This window comes from Panulirus ornatus, chromosome 20 (genome assembly GCF_036320965.1).
Source record: "Panulirus ornatus isolate Po-2019 chromosome 20, ASM3632096v1, whole genome shotgun sequence".
Taxonomy (NCBI): Eukaryota; Metazoa; Arthropoda; class Malacostraca; order Decapoda; family Palinuridae; genus Panulirus; species Panulirus ornatus.
In genome coordinates, this window is record NC_092243.1 from 49,023,438 (window position 1) to 49,042,671 (window position 19,234).

Below are 19,234 nucleotides of genomic sequence, written 5' to 3' on the forward strand. Positions count from 1 at the left end.
CAACCCCGACTTTACTTCAAAATGTTTCCCCAAAAGTTCTTCCCCTTTTCCCCTTTAAATTTGTTACACTTAGAGAGAAATCCGGGTTTTTTTCCTCAAAAATACCCCTATCTCTCCTTTTTTCTCATCTTGGTTTCTTCCCCAAAAAATATATTATATATTTTTATATTTTTTATATATATATATTTTTATAATATATTATAATTTTTTCTGGGGGCCCTTGAAGAAAGTGTGGAAGTCGAGAAATTATCTCGGAAAACAAAAATGGGTATGTTTGAAGGAATAGTGGTTCCAACAAAAGTTGTTGGTTGGGGATGGGCTATGGTAGGTTGTGTGCAGGAGGGTGGATGTGCTGGAAAAGAGATGTTTGGGCAATAAAATGGTGTGAGGTGGTTTGTGAGTAAGTAAAAATAGGGTAAGAGAGATGTGTGGTAATAAAAGAGTGTGGTTTAGAGAGCAAAAGAGGGTGTTTTGAAATGTTTTTGGCACTGGAGGAATGAAAGAGGGAAAAATGGAAAGGAGGATATTGTGTAGTGGATGGAAAAGAGGAAAGTGGGAAACCAAATTGGAGGGGAAAGAGGGTGAAAAAAATTTTTTTGGGGATCGGGGTGAACAGCAGGAGGGTGAAAAAGGGTGCAAGGAAAAGGTGAATTGGAACGATGTGGTATCCCGGGGGGGACGTGCTGTCAATGGATTGAACCCGGGCATGTGAGCGTCTGGGGTAAAACCATGGAAAGTTCTGTGGGGCTGGAGTGGAAAAGGGGCTGTGGTTTTAGTGCCTTATTAATGACAGTAGAGACTGAGTGTGAACGAAGTGGGCCCTTTTTGCTTTTCCCAGCGCTACCCGCACCATGAGGGGGGGGGGGGTTTTTATTTATGGTGGCGAGGTGGGTGGGGGAAAAAAGGCAGACAGATGAATTTGTACGTGTATATTGTATAGTCTGTGGGTATTATTGTATCGTTTAGATGTATAGGTATGTGTATTTAGTGTGTGGATGTGTATGTATATACTGTGTAGTGGGTGGGGTTGGGCATTCTTTCGTCTGGTTCCTTGTGCTACCCTTTTAAAGGGGAGAAGCGACAAGCAAAAAAATTAAATAAATATTTAATATATTAAAATTATTAATTTTCTAAATATACTAGTAAGTAGGAGAGATGGCCAGAGAGGTTATTGGTTACGTGTTAATTACAGGCGTGCGAAAAAGAGACTTTTGGATGTTAAAGTGTGAGAGGGAATGGGGGGATGCTGTCATTATTTGTGGAGGCTAAGGTGAAGATTAGTTGGGTTTTAGAAAAAGGAGTGTTTTTGGGGTTTAAGAAGGTGGTGAGAGTAAATGAGCTTTTTGAAGGGGACGTGGTGGGGAGTAAAGGGAGACTGTTCAGAAAGGAAAAGGTGGAACAAAGGAAGTAAGGGGAGTGGGGGAGGAAAAGGGAGTATTTAGGGGAAAAGTGATGGATTGGGAAAAGATTTCTTGTGGTGAGAAGGTGGGAGGTGGGTGTTTAGAAAAGGGGAGTGAGTGGGGGAGAAGAAGTAAGGTTTAGTGAAAGTAAGAGAGAGGATTTGGACGAGTTTTAGGGAAAAAAGCAATTGGGGGGAAGTTAAAAGAAAGAGACAGGAGGGAAAAGAAGGTGCAAAGGTGAAAAAAGGGCAATGAGGTTGGGGTGGAGACTATCAGTAAATTTTGGGAGAAAAAAAAGATTTCGGGAAGGGGGTAAATGGGTGCAAAGAAAAAGGGAGAAAGGGGGAATTTCAGTAAGGGCGTAAATGGGAGGTAAAAACAAGTAGGGTGATGTAAAGAAGGAGGGGAATGGTATTTTAAAGGTTTGTTAAATGTGTCTGATGACAGGGGGAAAGATATGGGGTTTTTGGGGTCGGGTGGTGTGCAAAGTGAGAGGGTTAGGGAAAAAATGTTTTGGTAAAAGAGAAGAGGAAAAGAAAAGTTTTTTGGGAAGTGAAAGCCGGCAAGGCAGCGGTTTGGGTGGATTGCAGTGGAATTTTTTAAAAAAGGGGGGGTGATGATTGGATGGTTGGAAGGGTTATTTAATGTATGTAGATCATGGTGAGGTGTGAGGATTGGCAAAATGCGGCATATTCCATTGTACAAAGGCAAAGGGGATAAGGTGAGTGCTAAAATTCGAGTTAAGTTTGTTGGTTTCCCTGGTAAATTATAGGGGAGGGTATTTTTGAGAGGGTGAAGGCATGTACAGAGCATCGTTGGGGGAAAGAGCAGTGCGGTTTCAAAATTTGGTAGAGGATGTGTGGATCGGGGTTTTTGCTTTAAAGAATGTATTGAGAAATATTGAAAAGCAAATGGTTTTGTATGTGCTTTTTATGGATCTGGGAAGGTATGATAGAGTTGAAGAGATGCTTGGGAAGGTATTAAGTATATGGTGTGGGGGGGAAGTTGTTAGAAGCAGTGAAAAGTTTTATCGGGATGAAGGATGTGAGTGTGGGAAAGAGGGGAAAGTGATTGGTTCTCAGTGAATGTAGGTTTGCGGCAGGGGTGTGTGTGTCCCCATGTTGTTTAATTTTTTATGGTGGGGTTTTTTTGGGGGAAAAATGCAAGAGTTTAAAAAAAGAGGGGGCAAGTATAAAGTTGGGGGGGATGAGAGAGCTTGGGAAAGTGAGTCAGTTGTTGTTCGCTGTGATACAGCGCTGGTGGGATTCATGTGAGAAACTGAGAAGCTGGTGACTGATTTTGGTAAAGTGTGTGAAGAAGAAGTTAAGGGTAAATGTAATAAGAGCAAGGTTATTAGGTAAGTGGGTTGAGGGTAAGTCAATTGGGAGGTGAGTTTGAAGGAGAAAAACTGGAGGGGAAATAAGTGTTTTAGATTCTGGGAGTGGATTGGCGGGATGGAACCCTGGAAGCGGAAGTGGATCATAGGGTGGGGGAGGGGGGGAAAATTTGGGGGCCCTTTAAAAATGTGTGGAAGTCGAGAACATTATCTCGGAAAGCAAAAATGGGGATGTTTGAAGGGAAAGTGGTTCCAACAAAGTGTATGGGTTTCGAGGCGGGGTATGGATGAGTTGTGGCAGGGGATGGGTGTGCTGGAAAAGAGATGTTTGAGGGGCAAAGTGTGGTGTGAGGTGGTTTGATCGAGTAAGTAAGTAAGGGTAAAGAGTGTGGGAAATAAAAAGAGCGTGGTTGAGGAAACGAAGAGGGTGTTTTTTAAATGGTTTGGGACATGGAGGAAAGAGTGAGGAAAGATTGACCCAAAAGGATAATTTTGTCGGAGTGGAGGGAACAGGAGAAGAGGGGGACCAAATTTTGGAGGTGGAAAGATGGGTGAAAAAGATTTTTGTTTTTATCGGGGCCCCGAAAATGCAGGGGGTGAAAGGAGGGCAAGGAATAGAGTGAAATTTGGGCGTGTGGTATAAGGGGTTGAGTGCTGCAGTGGATTGAACGGCATGTGAAGGTTGGGGTAAACCCTGGAAAGCTTTTTAGGTAGTATTTTTGGTGTGTGGACGTTTTATTAAAGTGTATGGGGGGGGGGGTTGGGGCCCTTTTTTCGTCTGTTTCCTTCGCTACCTCCAAACGCGGGAGACAGCGACAAAGTATAAAAAAAAAAAAAAAATTATATTTTATATTTTTTATTTATATATATAATATATATATTATTTATTATATTTATTATCCAAATTTCCCTTGCTTTTTTCACATTTCTCTTCTTTTTCTTTCACACACTTTACCAAATCAGTCACCAGTTCTCAGTTTTCAATGATCAGCCCGCGCTGTTCTCAGGACAAAAGACTCATTTCCCCAAGCTCTCTCACCCCCAAACAGACTTCATACTTGCTCTTTTCCAAAACTCTTGCTTTCACCTCCCTAACAACCCCATCCTAAAAAAAATTAAAAAACCCATGGGACATCAACCCCCCTGCCGAAAACCTCTTCACTGAGAACATCCTTTCCTTCTTTACACGTACACATCCCTTACCCCTCGAAAAAAACTTTTCCTGCTTTAAACAAATTGCCCCCCAACCCCATATATTCTTAATACTTCCAAGGCTCTCTATCAATCTATCATATGCCTTTCCAGATCCAAAATGCTACATACAAACCATTTGTTTTCTAAGTATTTTCCATAATTTTTCAAGCAAACATTACCCCAACACCTCTACATTCTGAAACCACCTCTTTCCCCTCTGATGCTCTGTACATCCCTTCACCCTCTAATCATACCCTCCCATAAAATTTACCGGGAAATATCAAAAACTTATCCCTTGTAATTTGAGCACTCACCCCTCCCCCCTTTTCCCTTTGTAAATGGCATTGAAAGCATTCCGCCAATCCTAGGCACCTCACCTGATCATAATCTTTAAATAACCTTACCAACAGTCAACAACAGTCCCCTTTTTTTAAAAAATTCCCTGCAATCCATCCAAACCTGTGTTTTTGGCGGTTTCATTTTCCCGAAAGCTTTTATACCTCTTCTCTATTTCCCAAATCTTTTTTCCCTAACCTCTCATTGCAATCCCCCTCGACAAAGACACCCCACATCTCCCACTCTATCATAAACCTTAAAAAACCCTTAAAATACTCATCCATCCCCTTCTACTCACCATACTTGTTATCACCCCCCCCTTTGCCCCTTCACTGAATTTCCCCATTTGCCCCCTTGTATACGCTTTATTTCCCCCCTTAAAAATCTTTTTATTCTCCCTAAAATTTAAATGATACTCTCCCCCCCAACTCTCATTTGCCTCTTTTTTCCCCTTCTTGCACCTTTTCTTGACCCCCTGCCTCTTTCTTTTATACCTCCCCCATCTTTGCTTTTTTTCCCCTGCAAAAATTTTCAAATGCCTCTTCTTCTCTTTCACTAAAAATCTTACTTTTCTTTCCCACCACTCACTACCTTTCTAATAAACCACCCCACGCTTTCACCCCAAAAAGTCTTTTGCGAAGCCATACTCTTCCTAAATAATATTCCCCCCCACTCCCCTTACCTCTTTTTCCCCTTTTTTTCTTCTGACTGTCTCCCCTGGTATTCTCATACAATTTCCCCTTCCCCAGCTACTTACTCTCCCACTTCTTCCCGAAACTTCTTCTTCTTTTCTAAAAACCCCCCACAAATCTTCCCTTGTTTACAGATAATGATCGACTCCTCCCGTTGCACCTCTAGCCATTAACATCCAAAAATTCTCTTTGTGCGTTATAATTAAACGTAATCCAAAATGCTCTCTGGCCCTCTCTCCACTTCTACATAATTGTATATCTCGCTTTTTTAAAACCCGGTATTCCCCAAACACCAGTCCTTTTTCAGCAATAAATCTACAAATTTCATTTTCCCTTTACAACACTGAACATATATATTATTATTATTATATATTATATATATAAAAATATATATATATATATATAGGCTGTGTCGTGTAGAAGAGAGGAAAGTGATTGGTTCTCAGTGAATGTTTGGGTTTTCGGCAGGGGGGTTGATGTCTCCATGGTTGTTTAATTTGTTTATGGATGGGGGTTTTTAGGGAGGTGAATGCAAAGTTTGGAAAGAGGAGCAGGGTTTAGTCTGTTGGGGTGAGAGGCTTGGGTTGGGATTTGTTGTTCGTGATGATAAGGTGGTGGTGATTCATGTGAGAAATGCAGAAGTGGTGACTAGTTTTTGGGAAAATGTGTGAAAGAAGAAAGTTAAGAGTAAATGTGAATAGAGCAAGGTTATTGGTACAGTAGGGGTTTAGGGTCAAATCAGTTGGGAGGTAAATTTGAATGGAGAAAACGGAGGAAGTAAAATGTTTTGTATCGGGAGTGGGTTGGCAGCGGATGGAACCCTGGAAACGGAAGTGGTATGGGTGGGGGAGGGGGGGAAAATTCTAGGAGCCCTTTAGAATGTGTGGAAGTCGAGAACTTATCTCGGAAGCAAAATGGGTATTTTGAAGGAATAGGGTTCAACTGTTTAGGTTGCGAGGGTGGGTATGGTTTGAGTTTGGCAGGGGGGGATGTGCTGGAAATGGATGTTTTAGGACAATGTGTGGTGTGAGGTGGTTTGATGGAAGTTAGTAAGGGTAAGAGAGATGTGTGGAAAAAAAAGAGGTGGTTTAGAGAGCAAAAGAGGGTGTTTTGAAATGGTTTGGGCACTTGGAGAGAATGAGTGAGGAATTTGACCCAAAAGGTATGTGTGTCGGAGGTGGAGGAACGAGGAGAAGTGGGAGACACAAATGAGTGAAAGATGGAGTGAAAAGTATTTTTGTTATAGTGGTCTATAACATGCTATAGTGAAACCAAATATATGAGTGAATTGGGGATCGATGTGGTATCCGGGTTGATGTGCTGCAGTGGATTGAATCAGGGCATGTGAAGCTCTGGGTAAACCATGGAAAGCTGTGTAGGTATGTATATTTTCATGTGTGGACATATGTATTTACATGTGTATGGGGGTGGTTGGGCAATTTCTTTTGTTGTTTCCTTGCGCTACCTCGCACGCGGGAGACAGCGACAAAGGAAAAAAAAATAAAGGGCCCAACCAATCCCCATACACATGTATATACATACGTCCACACACGCAAATATACATACCTACACAGCTTTCCATGGTTTACCCCAGACGCTTCACATGCCTGATTCATCCACTGACAGCACGTCAACCCCGTATACCACATCGATCCAATTCACTCTATTCCTTGCCCTCCTTTCACCCTCCTGCATGTTCAGGCCCTGATCACACAAAATCTTTTTCACTCCATCTTTCCACCTCCAATTTGGTCTCCCACTTCTCCTCGTTCCCTCCACCTCCTAACACATATATCCTCTTGGTCAATCTTTCCTCACTCATTCTCTCCATGTGCCCAAACCATTTCAAAACACCCTCTTCTGCTCTCTCAACCACGCTCTTTTTATTTCCATACATCTCTCTCACCCTTATGTTACTTACTCGATCAAACCACCTCACACCATACATTGTCCTCAAACATCTCATTTCCAGCACATCCATCCTCCTGCGCACAACTCTATCCATAGCCCACGCCTCGCAACCATACAACATTGTTGGAACCACTATTCCTTCAAACATACCCATTTTTGCTTTCCGAGATAATGTTCTCGACTTCCACACATTCTTCAAGGCTCCTAGAATTTTCGCCCCCTCCCCCACCCTATGATCCACTTCTGCTTCCATGGTTCCATCCGCTGCCAGATCCACTCCCAGATATCTAAAACACTTTACTTCCTCCAGTTTTTCTCCATTCAAACTTACCTCCCAATTGACTTGACCCTCAACCCTACTGTACCTAATAACCTTGCTCTTATTCACATTTACTCTTAACTTTCTTCTTTCACACACTTTACCAAACTCAGTCACCAGCTTCTGCAGTTTCTCACATGAATCAGCCACCAGCGCTGTATCATCAGCGAACAACAACTGACTCACTTCCCAAGCTCTCTCATCCCCAATAGACTTCATACTTGCCCCTCTTTCCAAAACTCTTGCATTCACCTCCCTAACAACCCCATCCATAAACAAATTAAACAACCATGGAGACATCACACACCCCTGCCGCAAACCTACACATTCAATGAGAACCAATCACTTTCCTCTCTTCCTACACGTACACATGCCTTACATCCTCGATAAAAACTTTTCACTGCTTCTAACAACTTGCCTCCCACACCATATATTCTTAATACCTTCCACAGAGCATCTCTATCAACTCTATCATATGCCTTCTCCAGATCCATAAATGCTACTTACAAATCCATTTGCTTTTCTAAGTAGTTCTCACATATATTCTTCAAAGCAAACACCTGATCCACACATCCTCTACCACTTCTGAAACCACACTGCTCTTCCCCAATCTGATGCTCTGTACATGCTTTCATCCTCTCAATCAATACTCTCCCATATAATTTACCAGGAATACTCAACAAACTTATACCTCTGTAATTTGAGCACTCACTCTTATCCCCTTTGCCTTTGTATAATGGCACTATGCACGCATTCCGCCAATCCTCAGGCACCTCACCATGAGTCATACATACATTAAATAACCTTACCAACCAGTCAATAATACAGTCACCCCCTTTTTTAATAAATTCCACTGCAATACCATCCAAACCTGCTGCCTTGCCGGCTTTCATCTTCCGCAAAGCTCTTACTACCTCTTCTCTGTTTACCAAATCATTTTCCCTAACCCTCTCACTTTGCACACCACCTCGACCAAAACACCCTATATCTGCCACTCTATCATCAAACACATTCAACAAACCTTCAAAATACTCACTCCATCTCTCTCACATCACCACTACTTGTTATCACCTCCCCATTTGCGCCCTTCACTGAAGTTCCCATTTGCTCCCTTGTCTTACGCACTTTATTTACCTCCTTTCAGAACATCTTTTTATTCTCCCTAAAATTTAATGATACTCTCTCACCCCAACTCTCATTTGCCCTCTTTTTCACATCTTGCACCTTTCTCTTGACCTCCTGTCTCTTTCTTTTATACATCTCCCACTCAATTGCATTTTTTCCCTGCAAAAATCGTCCAAATGCCTCTCTCTTCTCTTTCACTAATAATCTTACTTCTTCATCCCACCACTCTCTACCCTTTCTAATCAACCCACCTCCCACTCTTCTCATGCCACAAGCATCTTTTGTGCAATCCATCACTGATTCCCTAAATACATCCCATTTCTCCCCTACTCCCCTTACTTCCATTGTTCTCACCTTTTTCCATTCTGTACTCAGTCTCTCCTGGTACTTCCTCACACGAGTCTCCTTCCCAAGCTCACTTACTCTAACCACCCTCTTCACCCCAACATTCACTCTTCTTTTCTGAAACCCCATACAAATCTTCACCTTAGCCTCCACAAGATAATGATCAGACATCCCTCTCAGCACATTAACATCCAAAAGTCTCTCTCGCGCGCCTGTCAGTTAACACGTATTCCAATAACGCTCTCTGGCCATCTCTCCTACTTACATACGTATACTTATGTATATCTTGCTTTTTAAACCAGGTATTCCCAATCACCAGTCCTTTTTCAGCACATAAATCTACAAGCTCTTCACCATTTCCATTTACGACACTGAACACCCCATGTATACTAATTATTCCCTCAACTGCCACATTACTCACCTTTGCATTCAAATCACCCATCACTATAACCCGGTCTCGTGCATCAAAACCACTAACACACTCATTCAGCTGCTCCCAAAACACTTGCCTCTCATGATCTTTCTTCTCATGCCCAGGTGCATATGCACCAATAATCACCCATCTCTCTCCATCAACTTTCAGTTTTACCCATATTAATCGAGAATTTACTTTCTTACATTCTATCACATACTCCCACAACTCCTGTTTCAGGAGTACTGCTACTCCTTCCCTTGCTCTTGTCCTCTCATTAACCCCTGACTTTACTCCCAAGACATTCCCAAACCACTCCTCCCCTTTACCCTTGAGCTTCGTTTCACTCAGAGCCAAAACATCCAGGTTCCTTTCCTCAAACATACTACCTATCTCTCCTTTTTTCACATCTTGGTTACATCCACACACATTTAGACACCCCAGTCCGAGCCTTCGAGGAGGATGAGCACTCCCTGCGTGACTCCTTCTTCTATTTCCCATTTTAGAAAGTTAAAAAAAATACAAGGAGGGTAGGATATATATATATATATATATATATATATATATATATATATATATATATATATATATATATTTTTTTTTTCTTCATACTATTCGCTGTTTCCCGCGATATTCTTTTTTTATCCCTGGGGATAGAGGAGAAAGAATACTTCCCACGTATTTCCTGCGTGTCGTAGAAAGTGACTAAAAGCGGAGGGAGCGGGTTGCTGGAAATCCTCCCCTCGTTTTTTTTTTTTTTTTTAAATTTTCCAAATGAAGGAACAGAGAAGGGGGCCAGGTGAGGATATTCCCTCAGAGGCCCAGTCCTCTGTTCTTAACGCTACCTTGCTAATGCAGGAAATGGCGAATAGTTTGAAAGAAAGATATTCTTTTTTATTATACTGTGTTGCAGTCTCCCGTGTTAGCGAGTTAGCGCAAGGATACAGATGAAAGAATGGCCGAACCAACCTACATACACATGTATTTACACATAAATGCCCACACACGTACATATACGTACCTGTACATTTAAACGTATACATACATACACATATGCAGACGTGTACATATATACACATGTACATATTCATACTTGCTGCCTTCATCCTTTCCTGTCGCCACTCCGCCATACATGAAATAGATGTTTTGGAAGGAGGTAAATAAAGTGTGTAAGACAAAGAGAACAAATGGGAACATCAGTGAAGGGAGCAAATGAGAGGGTAATAACAAGTAGTCATGGTGTGAGAAGGAGATGGAGTGAATATTTTGAAGGTTTGTTGAATGTGTTTGATGATAGAGTGGCAGATATAGGGTATGTTTGGGTATGTTTGAAGGAATAGTGGTTCCAACAATGTTATATGGTTGTGAGGCATGGGCTTTAGATAGGGTTGTGCAGAGAAGTGTGGATGTGTCGGAAATGAAATGTTTGAGGACAATATGTGGTGTGAGGTGGTTCGATTAAGTAATGAAAGGGTAAGAGAGATGTCTGGTAATAAAAAGTATGGTTGAGAGAGCAGGAGAAGGTGTGTTGAAATGGTTTGGTCACATGGAGGGAATGAGTGAGGAAAGACTGACAGAGGATATATGAGTCAGAGGTAGAGGGAACGAGGAGAAGTGGGAGACCAAATTGGAGGAGGAATGATGGAGTGAAAAAGATCTTGAGCAATTGGGGCCTGAACATTTACTCTGAACTTTCTTCTTTCACACAGTTTACAAAACTCAGTCACCAGCTTCTGCAATTTCTCACCGAAATCAGCCACCAGCGCTGTATCATCAGCGTACAGCTGAATCACTTCCCGAGCCCTTTCATCGACAACAGACTGCATACTGGCCCATCTCTCCAAAAATCTTTCATTCACCTCCCTAACAACCCCATCCATAAACAAATTAAACAACCATGGAGACATCATGCACCCCTGCCGCAAACCGACATTCGCTGGGAACCAATCACTTTCCTCGCTTCCTACTCGTACATCCTCGATAGAAACTTTTCTCTGCTTCTAGCAACTTACTTCCCAAACCATATGCTGTAACACCTTCCACAATGCATCTCTATCAACTCTATCATATGCCTTCTCCAGATCCATAAATGCCACATACAAATCCATTTGTTTTTTAGTATTTCTCACATACATTCTTTCATAAACGATTTTGCATCAAAAGATCTGTCCATAGGAGCTGTGCTTCATACTCTGTTAAAAAGTTTGAGAGATATACTATCTCTATCTTGACATTCCCACCACTGACCTCACCTGCTCCTACCCTGCACCAATCATCCACTCAAACTTTTCCGTTACCTCACTACTTCAGAATATATGAGCTGGTGCTTTGATGTAGTTAGTCCATGACATGACAAAGCTCATGAGAAAGAAGACATTGTCATCTCCAATAAAGGACTTCTCCTTAACTTCGATGATTCATACATTACTGTTAACTTCCTTAGGGTGTACTTGTACCTATGACTGCATTGTCATGATGTTGGTTAATAGTTCATTTTCTGATATCTCCTTTCATTTTGAGCTGAGTATTGATTTGTATTGTTCAATTACTCATGCATATTTCCTTGTGAACATAGACTGACAGACTGGGAAGGAAATGGAAGGATGGAGTGCAGGAAGCTTTGGGGTATTGAGGCCTTAACATTCGGGAGGGTAAGAAGCATGAATCAGATGACATGAATTGGCTTGATGTGGTGTATGAAGCCTGACATGCTATCATTGGGCTGAAACAGGACACATGAAGCAGTCAAGGTAAACTACAGAATAGTCTATGGGTTTTGGCTATGGATGGGAGATGTCCCTTTATGCACATTATACATGACAGCTAGAGAGTGGATGTCTGTAAATGAGGTCATTGTCCATATTTTCCAGATGCTAGCTTGACAAAATGGGAGAAGCAATTGAGAAGGAACATTAGGCTGAGCATTAGTTAGAAATATTAGGTAGAAGTAGTAGGTAGTAGTAGTAGATTGGAACATTAAGTAGAATGAAGTAGCTGGTAAAAACATTAGATAGGACCTTCTGCAAACACTGTGTTAGAACTGTCCTCTGTCAGTGGCCTATCAAGGGTGACACTAAAAGCTATGAAGTGGCACTGAAGTTCACCAGTTACATTGACAGTTTCGCTGTGGCCAACCCCTTGAGGGAGTTCCAGAAGGAAAGGGCATCAGAGACGTAGATAGACATAAAAAATGACGAATAGATAGTGATTAACCTAAAAATATTATATAGTAAATGATTTTTTAGTTGTGGAGGTAAGTGAAACATTAAACATAACTGTAAGTCTGCTTAACATGAATTTTATTGTTTATAAAATCTCTGTTCACAATAGAATATAGTACACTATAAAATCTTTACAAGCCATGCCTTTGAAATAAATAGAATTTGAATGAATTGTAATTAAGCAAAATCAAAATATTCAGACAGACCCATTCAGATATAAATTAGTGAGGTAAAATAAAACAGAAATAGATATCCAATATGAAACATAACCATATCCCTTATTATTGAAACAGGAATATGAAAGAAATATAGATATCTTATAGCATTATCAATAAGTCAATAAAAGAGGTTATCAAAAAAAATTTTTTTAATTACACTGTTTTTGTAAATTAGTGATTAGTGACCTGTGAAAAGCATACATAGACTGTTGTGACCAAAAATAACACCGACAGTATGATTTTTTTCAAGTGTCTAAGATAAATACTTAGTCAGTCTTGTATGATTAATATTCAGCAGCATATATTAATGTCTAATTTCCACAGGCACTTTCCTTTTCAATCAAGAAAATATCATCTTGTCTTCTGTATTAGAAACAGAAAGAATCAGTTTCACATGAATGCAAGGAATATATTCTTAAAGACTTTTTGGCAAAAATATTTGTGCAAAATGCAATAGAAATGTATTCTCGTGATCCATTATAAAATTCATTCTTAAAATTTTAACAAGGAAAATAAAATTCTCCCTTGAAGCTTTTACATCCATACACTCAAACCTTGATGGTGAGCAGTGTTAGCTAAGGCAGTTGAGTTCCATGGCTAATAATCTGAAGATTCTTCATGAACTTTTTGAAAAAAAAAATCCAGAACTCGTTTGAATATGTTGGTAAGGCTGAATCTGCATTCAAATTCAGCACATAAATACTGCTATTTGGTAACTATATAATTAGGTAAGCATAAATTTAGATATAAATTGCATTATAAAAGTTTATAACAGTACTATGGCAAGAATTCATGTCTGATGCTATTTCAAGCTTTCTTTAAAGTACAAAAATTTATTCCACCAACTTTAAAATTCTAATTAGATATCCAAAATCAGGATATGCACCATCCTAAGTCTGTACAATAAATGTCTTCTGGTACTGGCCTATCTTGGTAGCAACAAGGAATGAGGAGCATAAATCAATTCATAATTTACTGCTGGCACTGGCTTGGTTTGGTAGCCTGATGGAATGAAGTCCAGACAGCTTCAACCTAATGACTTTTTTCATTAGGGGAATAACACACACAAACACACACACACATATATATATATATATATATATATATATATATATATATATATATATATATATATATATCCTATCCCTGGGGATAGGGGAGAAAGAATACTTCCCATGTATTCCCTGCGTGTAGTACAAGGCAACTAAAAGGGAAGGGAGTGGGGGGCTGGATATCCTCCCCTCTCGTTTTGTTTTTTTCATTTTTTTTTATAATTTTTCCAAAAGAGGGAACAGAGAAGGGGGCCAGGTGAGGATATTCCCTCAAAGGCCCAGTCCTCTGTTCTTAACGCTACCTCGCTATCGCGGGAAATGGCGAATAGTATGAAAAAAAATATATATATATATATATATATATATATATATATATATATATATATATATAATCCCTGGGGATAGGGGATTAAGAATACTTCCCACGTATTCCCTGCGTCGTAGAAGGCGACTAAAAGGGGAGGGAGCGGGGGGCTGGAAATCCTCCCCTCTCGTTTTATTTTTTTTTAATTTTCCAATAGAAGGAACAGAGGGGGCCAGGTGAGGATATTCCAAAAAAGGCCCAGTCCTCTGTTCCTAACGCAACCTCGTTAACGCGGGAAATGGTGAATAGTTTAAAAAAAAGAGTAAATGTGAATAAGAGCAAGGTTATTAGGTACAGTAGGGTTGAGGGTCAAGTCAATTGGGAGGTAAGTTTGAATGGAGAAAAACTGGAGGAAGTATATGTATATATGTATATATGTGAATATATACATATATATGGGGTTGTTAGGGAGGTGAATGCAAGAGTTTTGGAAAGAGGGGCAAGTATGAAGTCTGTTGGGGATGAGAGAGCTTGGGAAGTGAGTCATTTGTTGTTCGCTGATGATACAGCGCTGGTGGCTGATTCATGTGAGAAACTGCAGAAGCTGGTGACTGAGTTTGGTAAAGTGTGTGAAAGAAGAAAGTTAAGAGTAAATGTGAATAAGAGCAAGGTTATTAGGTACAGTAGGGTTGAGGGTCAAGTCAATTGGGAGGTAAGTTTGAATGGAGAAAAACTGGAGGAAGTAAAGTGTTTTAGATATCTGGGAGTGGATCTGGCAGCGGATGGAACCATGGAAGCGGAAGTGGATCATAGGGTGGGGGAGGGGGCGAAAATTCTGGGAGCCTTGAAGAATGTGTGGAAGTCGAGAACATTATCTCGGAAAGCAAAAATGGGTATGTTTGAAGGAATAGTGGTTCCAACAATGTTGTATGGTTGCGAGGCGTGGGCTATGGATAGAGTTGTGCGCAGGAGGATGGATGTGCTGGAAATGAGATGTTTGAGGACAATGTGTGGTGTGAGGTGGTTTGATCGAGTAAGTAACGTAAGGGTAAGAGAGATGTGTGGAAATAAAAAGAGTGTGGTTGAGAGAGCAGAAGAGGGTGTTTTGAAATGGTTTGGGCACATGGAGAGAATGAGTGAGGAAAGATTGACCAAGAGGATATATGTGTCAGAGGTGGAGGGAACGAGGAGAAGTGGGAGACCAAATTGGAGGTGGAAAGATGGAGTGAAAAAGATTATGTGTGATCGGGGCCTGAACATGCAGGAGGGTGAAAGGAGGGCAAGGAATAGAGTGAATTGGATCAATGTGGTATACCAGGGTTGATGTGCTGTCAATGGATTGAATCAGGGCATGTGAAGCGTCTGGGGTAAACCATGGAAAGCTGTGTAGGTATGTATATTTGCGTGTGTGGACGTATGTATATACATGTGTATGGGGGTGGGTTGGGCCATTTCTTTCGTCTGTTTCCTTGCGCTACCTCGCAAACACGGGAGACAGCGACAAAGAAAAAAAAAATATATATATATATATATATTTATATATATATATATATATATATATATATATATATATATATATATATATATATATATATATATATGGCGAATGGTATGAAAAAAAAATATATTTATTTATTTATTTTGCTTTGTTGCTGTCTCCCGCGTCAGCGAGGTAGCGCAAGGAAACAGATGAAAGAATGGCCCAACCCACCCACATACACATGTATATACATACACGTCCACACACGCAAATATACATACCTATACATCTCAAGATATACATATATATACACACACAGACATATACATATACACACATGTACATAATTCATACAGTCTGCCTTTATTCATTCCCATCGCCACCTCACCACACTTAATATATATATATATATATATATATATATATATATATATATATATATATATATATATATATATATATATGATTGCCGTTTCCTGCATTATCAAGGTAGCACCATGAAACAGATGAATAAAGGAACATTTGCTCATATACACATGTATAGCACATATTTAGACATATATATACATGTACACATGCATTCATACTTGTTTGCCATCATCCATACCCGATGCCACCCTGATCTACAGGAAATAGCACAAATGAATGAGAAAAAAAAAATGTATACTCTTCTCCCCCTGACCTGATTGCTGCCCCCTGCATCTGAGGGAGTGCCAGGAAATAGACAAAGAAAGGTCACATCTACTCGTATAAATAAATTATTTGTCTTAGATGGAAAATTCCTCATTTGACTCCGTACTCTGTTCGTTCATTTGCAAAGTAATAAAAGAAGGTAGGATTTCCTACCACCCATTCCCACCCCTCTGAGATGCCTTTTACAACAAGCAGGGAATACGTGAGCAGTATTCTTTCTCTCCTATCCCCAAGGATAATACACACACAAATATATTTCACGAGTGTGAGTGGATGTGGCTTTTTTTGTATGTTTCCTGGTGCTACCTTTGCTGATGTGGGGGTGATGCCGGGAATGGATGAAGGCAAGCAAGTATGAATATATGTGAATATATACATATATATGTACTGTTTGTCCTTTTAGAAAGTTAAAATACGAGGGGAGGGTTTCTAGCCCCCTGCTCCCGTCCCCTTTACTTGCCTTTTATGACACACGGGGAATGCGTGGGAAGTATTCTTTCACCCCATCAACAGGGATAGAATTGGTAAACCATGGAAAATTTTGTGGGGCCTGGATGTGGAAAGGGAGCTGTGGTTTCGATGCATTACATGAGACAGCTAAATAATGAGTGTGAACGAATGTGGCCTTTGTTGCCTTTTCCTAGCACTACCTCATGTGTGCGTGTGCGCTTGCTGTTTCATGTGAAGTGGGGTGGCGACAGGAATGGATGAAGGCAGCAAGTATGAATATGTACATGTGTATATATATATATATATATATGTATATGTCTGTGTGTACATACCTTGAAATGTATAGGTGTGTATGTGTGTGGGCGTTTATGTATATGCATGCGTATGTGGGTGGGTTGGGCCATTCTTTCATCTGTTCCCTTGCACTACCTCGCTAACGCATGGATAGCGACTAAATATGAAAATGATAAAAATAAATGTATATGTATATATATGTATCCCTGGGGATAGGGGATTAAGAATACTTCCCACGTATTCCCTGCGTGTTGTAGAAGGCAACTAAAAGGGGAGGGAGCGGGGGGCTGGAAATCTCCCCTCTCGTTTTTTTTTCATTTTCCAAAAGAAGGAACAGAGGGGGCCAGGTGAGGATATTCCAAAAAAGGCCCAGTCCTCTGTTCTTAACGCTACCTCGCTATTGCAGGAAATGGCTAATAGTTTAAAAGAAGAAAGTATATATATGTATACGTGTGCTCATATATATGTGTATACGAATGGATTGGTCTTTCTTCCTGCTCATGAAAGGTGTATGATCAACTCAACAATAGTGGAACATGAAGAAATGTAGTTATTCCCCTAAGTAACTTCGTCATTCAAGCATATGAGCAAACTGTACTTACGCAACACTGACAGTCTAACAAAAGTATTGAATTGTGACAAGTAAGCTGTATAACATGGACAGAAGAAACCAGAGAAGCAGGAAAACTTTTTCATCTGAAACAAGTATATAAATATACTACATAGACAAAAGTAAGCATGAAGCAAAAGATAAAATAAGAGAAAATCATCCAAAGGATGAAACACTACAAAAAAGAAAAAAAAAAAAAATTGTTGCACATATAGAGAAAAATCATAAAAACAATTGCAAGAAAATAATCTAATCATTATTATTACATTTCTGTATTATATCACTATTATTACATAACTATACAACCACTTTTCAGGGACTTCTGCAGCTTTAAGGCTGCATTTCACACAGGAGCAGGTTAAAGTGGTCTTCTTTGGGTGAGACTGTCCTTGATGGTCCTTTACTCTTTTCTATCAACTGATGATGATACATCCTTGTTGAAAGTGACTTTTTGCTCCCAATGTTATCACCTACAGGTGAAGTGCCATAAAATCATTAAGAGGCTATATCACCACATGGACATGACAGGAAGGGGAACAAGGAAAGGGAGCATGGTAACACTGCTCGTCTCCCTTGTATTAAATGCCATACAATGGTTTAATAACATGAAAAAAAAATAGCTTGAAATGCATCACACTGCCCGAGACCTCTAAATCTATGAACCCAAAGATATTTTTGAAAGACCCCTAACCATGCTGACTTTTCATTCTTTCCTAATGATTGGTGTTTCTTGTTGAAATAAATATTGTCATGCCACCAAATAAAAGAAAATGAGGGTAGAAGAAAGTGAATAAGAAAGATATAATGAATAAGTAATTCAAACATTCAGTAGAATTGGTTCTTAATGAAGAAAAAGTTTGAATGTTTATGAAATCAATAAATATTAGTTAATCACTGATAAAGGTAGCAATGAATTGTATACAGTATAAAACTAAAAGTTCTGAAGATAATATGTAATTACATATATATCAAATCTGGAGAAGGCATATGATAGAGTTGATAGAGATGCTCTGTGGAAGGTATTAAGAATATATGGTGTGGGAGGCAAGTTGTTAGAAGCAGTGAAAAGTTTTTATCGAGGATGTAAGGCATGTGTACGTGTAGGAAGAGAGGAAAGTGATTGGTTCTCAGTGAATGTAGGTTTGCGGCAGGGGTGTGTGATGTCTCCATGGTTGTTTAATTTGTTTATGGATGGGGTTGTTAGGGAGGTGAATGCAAGAGTTTTGGAAAGAGGGGCAAGTATGAAGTCTGTTGGGGATGAGAGAGCTTGGGAAGTGAGTCAGTTGTTGTTCGCTGATGATACAGCGCTGGTGGCTGATTCATGTGAGAAACTGCAGAAGCTGGTGACTGAGTTTGGTAAAGTGTGTGAAAGAAGAAAGTTAAGAGTAAATGTGAATAAGAGCAAGGTTATTAGGTACAGTAGGGTTGAGGGTCAATTCAATTGGGAGGTGAGTTTGAATGGAGAAAAACTGGAGGAAGTGAAGTGTTTTAGATATCTGGGAGTGGATCTGTCAGCGGATGGAACCATGGAAGCAGAAGTGGATCATAGGGTGGGGGAGGGGGCAAAAATTCTGGGAGCCTTGAAGAATGTGTGGAAGTCGAGAACATTATCTCGGAAAGCAAAAATGGGTATGTTTGAAGGAATAGAGGTTCCAACAATGTTGTATGGTTGCGAGGCGTAGGCTATGGATAGAGTTGTGCGCAGGAGGATGGATGTGCTGGAAATGAGATGTTTGAGGACAATGTGTGGTGTGAGGTGGTTTGATCGAGTAAGTAACGTAAGGGTAAGAGAGATGTGTGGAAATAAAAAGAGCGTGATTGAGAGAGCAGAAGAGGGTGTTT